Below are 7,500 nucleotides of genomic sequence, written 5' to 3'. Positions count from 1 at the left end.
TAAACCGTTTTACTCACGTGGTTTCCTTTTGGTTTAGAAAAACCCCAAAAACCCGGTTTCACACATACACACACGCGGGCCCCACACACACAAAACACACACACAACCACAAAACACACACACCCCACACACCCACACACACCCCAAAACAACCACACCACACACACATAAAATTTTATATATATAAATATATATATATTAATATTATAAAATTTTTATTAATGTATATAATTCCATTTATAAAAAATTAAAAAAATAAAATTTTTTATTTTATATAAAAATATATATATATATATATAATATAATATATAATTTTTTTAAAAAAATTTTATAAAATTTTAAAATTAAAAAATTTAATTAAAATATTAATTATAATATATTTTATAATAATTTTTTATTTTTATATTATATATATAATTATATATATATAATTAAAACACACACAAAAGCCACACAAAAAAAACACAGATGGATTATATGCCCTTTTATAAGGGGTATATACATACATACATCATACATAAAATAATACATTTTATATAATATTATATATATTATAATATATATAATTTCTATATATATATTATTTTATATATATATATATATATTATTTTTATATGTGGGTGTGTGTGGTGTGTTTTGGGGGTGTTTGTGTGTGTGTGGTTTTGGGGTGTGTGTGGGTGGGTTGGGTGGGTATTTACCCAACAAACATGGAGTAGGAATAGGAAGGACAGAAAAGAAAATGAGAGAGACCTAAAAATGAACTCCTTCCGAAGAGTCATGGGCCCGTTTCCGACCTCGGCCGTGGAAGAAAAGGGGGAAACATGGGTGAGAGGGGAAGAGGTAGTAAAGGTGAAACCGTAATTAGGCCTTGGCTGTGGATACAGAACAGCCGCCAATAATGCTGTTGATGCATCTGACATGGTCTATCAAGGGGGAAAGTCTGTGTGCACAAGGTTATTTGAGTTTTTTTTTTTTATCTATTTTTTTTCTCTCTCTCTCCACCCATCTTCCCCTTTTTTCTGGGCTTGTTTTCACTTTCTCGTCCTTTTGCTTTTTTTGAAGAGATGTTTCCTGAGCAAGCATTCTTTAAAAGGGGGAAAAAATCGAAAAGATTTTTTGGGATTTCCAAATTTACAAATCGAATGTAAAATTTTAAAAAAACCACCACCCCACACACAAAAAATGTCTGATACCCCCCGCGATTTATTTATTTTAAAGGGATAGGATAAATGGGGAATATCAAAAATATATTTCATAAAAAAATAAATAAACACACACACACACACCCACACACACAAACCCCACACAACAAAACCACACACACAACACACACTATATATATATATATATATTTTTTATTATATATATTATATATAATATATATATATATATATATATAAAATATATATAATACATGCACACACACAACCACACACACAAAACAATACACCACACACAACACACACACACACAACACACACACACACACACACACACACACCCCATATATATATATATATATATATATATATAATATATAATAAAAATATAAAATAATTTTTATATATATATATTTTAATATATTAGCTACCCCAACAAACATACACAATCAAAAACACATACACCCCAAAACGCAAAAACACACACACACACACCCCACATCAGCCAACATAAAACCACAATATATTTCTGTTTGTCCCATCATTAACATATATATTTCTTCTTTAACGGTAGGTTTATGTTGAGTCGCCGTGGGCAAAGCATGATATAATTTTGTTTCTGTTGTGTGTTTGGAGTGGAAGTGGGAGGGTCCCCGATCCCTTTTTCGGAGACTGCCCGGTTGTTACCTTTTTAGGTAATCTTTTTCTTATTTTATCCCGGGGTTGGGACCAAACAATGAATTTGGGCCCGGCTTATCCACCCCAAACGGTAGGAGGCAATCGAGGTGAAGTTCCCCTTTCCCCAAGGGGAAAAAACGCGCCGGCCGGTGACTCGAACCCCCGAATCAGATTGCCGTCGTGACAGTCTTGGGGTCCGAGCTCTAACCCTTTTCCCCCCCACCCCGGCCCCCAAATAATAATACTCGTGTATATAAATATATAATAATATATATTATATATAATTTTATATATATATATAATAGACATGCACACACCCCACACACCACACACAACACACCCCAAAAAAACACACACAAACCCACACACCCCAAAAAAAAAACACGTGTGTGTGTGTGAGTGGTTTAGTCCCCTAAAAAGGATCTTTTCTCTTTTGATTTTTTGACACAAAATTTTACTTTTTTATTTAATTTCACCCTATAAAATCCGGGTTTAAAATTTAACATGCCCCCCAAATTTAACCCCTTTTTTTAATTTTTTGTTCACTTCGCACGCTACATTTTTTAAAAAATTGGGGTTTTTAAAGCGCGGGTTTCCGCCATTAAATTGGGGAATGCTGGGAAGGCTTTTGTGACACGGTGGCCACCAACACCCCAACGACGATATGACGATTTTGGGGTTTAAACCCCTGGCTTCCCAAACACTGTGGTCAGGTTTAAACCGGGGTGTTGCCCAAAAACACGCCTTCCCCCCCCGACACTTTCGTGTGGGTGGGGTGTTTAACCCCGGGCCCCCGGAACCTCAGGCCTCGCTGGTTTAAAAAAAAAACGTCCCAAAATCCCACCCTAGGCTTTCCAAATGCTGGCGGGGCCCAAGCCGTCGACTCCCCCACACCCCTGCTGTTCATCCACCAAAATGCCCCGATTTTTTACGTCTGCGTGCTGTTGCCCGCAGAAAAAAAAAGGGTTTGTACCCCTTTTGGGTTTTGGGTTTTAAAAAAAACAATTTTAAAAAAAAATAAATAACAAAGAAGAAAAGGGGCCCCCGGGAAGGGGGGGTGGGAACCCAAAATACTGGCCCCTAACACCCCAAACCCCCATATAAAGGGTGTCATAAGTATCAATTTTTTATTAGTTCTGATATTTTGCCCCTTCAATGAAAAATTCCTTTTTTGACTTTTTAAAAAGCACATTGATTTATAGTTCTGAATTTACTTGATCTTCATCCTCCTTCGTGCATCTAGTACTTCTGCACTTCTGCCTTGTCTCAGGTGAATCCAGTTGTTTGGTGTCGCGGAAATTTACAGAGGAAAACGGTTGGCTTCGAAAAAAACCCGATATCGATTTCGTTTTTTGATAGTCCCCGATAAAGGGGTATATATTAATTTTATATATATATATATAATATATATTTTATATATATAAAATTTTTATATATATATATATATATATATATATAAAGCAAATATATTATATATAAAATATATATTTTATTATATAATATATATATATATATATATAATATATATAATATATTATATATATATATATATATAAATAAATTTTCCACCCATGCCCCGTGGTTAGAGCATGGACTCGACCTTCGTGGTCCCATTTTAAGTCCCCCTCGGGGCAATCGTTAAAAAAAAGCCTGCGTTTGATGCTCGCTTGAGCCCGATTCATACGGAAAAAAAAAAGAATATCGCCTTTTAGAAGTCAAAACGAGGTGTCGTAGAGGGGGAAATCGCCCCCGGGGGCATAGGTGTTTTAAAAGCCGAAAACCCCGGTTGATTAGGGGAAAGGGGAACCAAACCAGGCCCAAAGGGAGAAATGCCAGTATCCTTTCAAATAATGAATCGAGAGAGGCCCATATCCTGCGTGGAAAAATGGCTGTTGAAAAACCACACACAAAACCCCCACACACAAACATTTGTACATATCTGATTTTTTTGAGCTGTATTTTGTATTAACGTTTGTCTCGCATATGCCTTTTTTGCAATACCCCTTTTCCCTGTCTTGAAACCCCTACAACAATGCAGTTTGAGGAGACAAAAGGGTTTGGCCCAAGGGGGGAGGGGGATGCTTTTTTTCGGAGTTTCCCAAAAAAACCCCCAAAAGGCATTCAGTTTTTGCCTTTTGGGCTTTTGAGGCACGCCCCCTCCTCTTCGTCTTATTTAATTTTTTTGACGATAAACCTGTTTTTTTTGATATTGGAATCTTTAATGTTATTAGTGTCATATCGTACCAAACTGAGGGTATGATAATGATATTAATTAAAAAACAATAAAAGTAATAATAATGATGATGATGATGAATGATTGGCAATAACCCAAAATTTAAAAATTATAATTATAATAATAAAGATAAAATGTTTAAAAATAAAAATAAAAAAAATAGTAATAATGGTATAATTTATAATAATAAAATGATAAAAATGATGAGATGATGAAATATAAAAATAAAAAATAAAAATAAAATAAAAATCATAAAATAATAAAAATAATAATAGGGGAAAATGATAATGATAAATCCTAATGATAAGCATACGTAAATACTAAGCTAATATTAATTTATAATTATAATAACAAAAACATTTACTAAAAATTTATAACCCAAAAAGGGAAAAAAAAAATGAAATATAAAATAGGGTAAAAACAACAAAAAAACAATAAAAATGTAATAAAATAATGATAAAGATGATAAGATAATGATAATAATAAAAATAATAATAATAATAATAATAAAAATAATAATGATAACACAAAAATGATAATAATAATAATGATAAGGTTTAAAAATAAAATAATAATAAAAACAATAATAAAAAATAAAAGATAATAATAAAAAATAATAAAAGTGATGAACAAAAATATAAAAAAAATAATAACGATACTACAATACTGCACTAATGATGAAAATGACAATGTAATAAAAAATAAAACAACAACAAAAAACAACAAAAAAATAATAAAATAATAATAATAAAATAAAAAATAATAATTTAAAAATAATGGGTGAAATAATGAATGAAATAAACATAGTAAAAATATTTTTGAAAACAATAATAATTAAACATTTTATTATCACCTATAGTTTATCATATCACGTTTATTTTATGATTTCTGTTTTATTTTTTTTTTAAAATTTAAATTTATGTAATCAATATCCCTTTTTCGTCTTTTTAAGGGAAAATTGGGGGTGGAAAAAAACTAATGGGGTAGGGGAAAAATTCGGCAGAATGTATGCAGACCCGCCTTGGGATGGGAAAGGGGAGGGGGGGGGAAGAAGAGAGAGGGGGGAGAGAGAGAGAGAGAGAGGGGAGAGAGAGAAGAGAGAAGGGGAGAGAGAGAGAGAGAGAGAGAGAGAGAGAGAGAGAGAGAGAGAGAGGAGGTGGGGGTGTAGAGACAGATAGAGTGACATAGCAAGAGATAGACTGGTAGATAAATAGATGGATAGAGAGAGAGGGTGGGTAGAGAGAAACACACGCACACACACACACACACACACCCACAAAACCACACACCCAAAAACCCCACCCCACAAAACGCACACGCACACGCAAAAACGCCCCAAAACCACACAACCCCCCAAAAACACACACACAAAACACACACACAAACCCCACACACACCAAACAGATAGATAGTTGGTTTGATAGAAGAGAGAGAGAGAGAGAGAAGGGAAAAGGGGAAAAGGGGGGGAGAGAGAGAGAGATTGAGGAGAAGAGAGAGAGAGAGAGAGAGAGGGGAAGGAAGAAAGAGGAGAAGAGAAGAGAGAAGGAGAGAGAGAGATTTAAAAAAGTTTGAGAAACCGATAAAAGATGAAAACAACAGTAAAAAAATATCAGACAAAATTTAAAGAAGTTACGCCCCAAAAGGGCAAAAAAAACGCAAAAAGGGGAAAAAAAAAAATCTAGGAAGCGCAAGCAGAACCCCAGGGGCGTTTGTATTTTGGCCATGGAAAGTTTTAGAAAAAAGGGGTCGCCCGGGGGGAAAGGGGGGGAAAAAATGTGTCGATGGAGAGGCCCCACGGAAATTGCCTGCAGGAGTTAAAAAAGATGTCTGCTATTCCAAAAGGGAAAATTTGCCCGGGGGCTTTTCATTTAAAAAGTGTGGTGCTGGAGAGGGGAAAGGGGATGAATAAACCCGGGGGGAAAGGAGAGGAAAAAATTTCCTCACTTTTTTGCAAAGAAACTAATTTTATTTTTTTATTTTGTTTTGTTCGATTGAGGATTTTAGATTTCGTTTTAATTAAAGGGGGCTTAAAACGATTTAGAAAAAAGTAGCTAAATGTAAAAGGGAAAGGAACTAAAAATACAACAATAGCAAGAAACGTTTGGCGTGAAAAGCTTACAGACGATGAAAGAACTCAGGCCCAAAGGGGGAAAAAAAAAAAAAAAAAGAAAAAAAAAAAGAAAAAAAAAACAATCCGAGTGAGATGCGAAAAAAGGAAATTTTCGAAAGGTTTTAGGGAAGGGCGAAATGAAGGAAATAGGTATTGGAAAAGGGTCTTCAACGAAGGGTTTTTAAAAAAGAGTTTCGGCCCGAAGCCCGAAAAACAAATTGAAATTTGCAAGCATTAAAACTTCTGGGCGGCGTTTGCATCCCTTTTGGGTTTCTTTTTGCACAGATTTAGTTCCCCGACTTTGGGGCCCGTATTTTGGAATTTTTTTTTCCCTTCCATAAATAGGGACAGGGAAAAACTTTTTCTATTAAACATTTCCCAGGGCAATAAAATCACATAGAGGGAGGAGAAATCAAAAAGAGATCAGGGTGGGGTAAAGAGCTTTTATGGTAATAGAGTCCGAGGGTGATCCCCGTTCCTGGGGGCCCCCCGCCGGGGGTTTGGCAAAATCCATTTGCGGTTCCCTTTTTTTCTTCCTCTTTTTTTCCGTTTCCCCCCCTTTTCTTTGCCATTCATCTGTGGAATTATTAACAAAAGGCACCCAAAGGCCAACCCCCCCCGGGGTAAGGGAAACAAAGACAAAGGGAGACGGAGAAAAAAAACAAGAAAAAAAACACAGGGGCATGGGTGGGAAGAAGGGCAGAAAGAAAAAGGAAAAGAAATATTAGAAAAAAAAAAGGAAAACAAAAAAAACAAAAAACAAACAAAACACACACACCCACAAAAAAACGCGGGGAAAAAACCACGAGTAAAAAAAAAAAAAACAAACAAGCAGACACTGAAAGATTTAATAAACCAAAGAAAAATAAAGAAACCAAAAAAAAAACCCCCAGGCGGGGGGGCCATTCCACAAACTTCGACTCCCCTGGTTTCCGTAGTTAATGGCAAAAGGGACTGAAACCCGATTTGACATGATTGACACACATCGGGGCAAAAACTGGGAGGGGTAGAAGGGGGGGGTTAGGGAAAAGGGGGAGGAGGAGGAAGGGAAGATAGAGGGGGGGGGGAAGGGCAAAAAGAAGGGGGAGGAGGGGGGAGGAGGAGGGTTTGAGGTGAGGAAGAAGGAAAAAAAGAAAATGAAGAGGAGGGGAAGGGGGGAGGGGGAAAGGGAAAAAGAAGAAGAAGAGGAGGAGGAGGAGGAGAGGGGGAGGGAAAAGGGAAAAGAGGAGGAGGGGAAGAAAAAGGGGGAGGAGGAGGAGGGAGGAAAAAAGGAAAGGGGGAGGGGGAGGGGAAAAAGGAGGGGGGAAAGAGGAGGAGGA

This window comes from Penaeus monodon, chromosome 12, assembly GCF_015228065.2.
Source record: "Penaeus monodon isolate SGIC_2016 chromosome 12, NSTDA_Pmon_1, whole genome shotgun sequence".
NCBI classification, from domain to species: Eukaryota; Metazoa; Arthropoda; class Malacostraca; order Decapoda; family Penaeidae; genus Penaeus; species Penaeus monodon.
The sequence above is the reverse complement of the archived record's forward strand: the minus strand, read 5'-3'. Positions refer to the sequence as shown.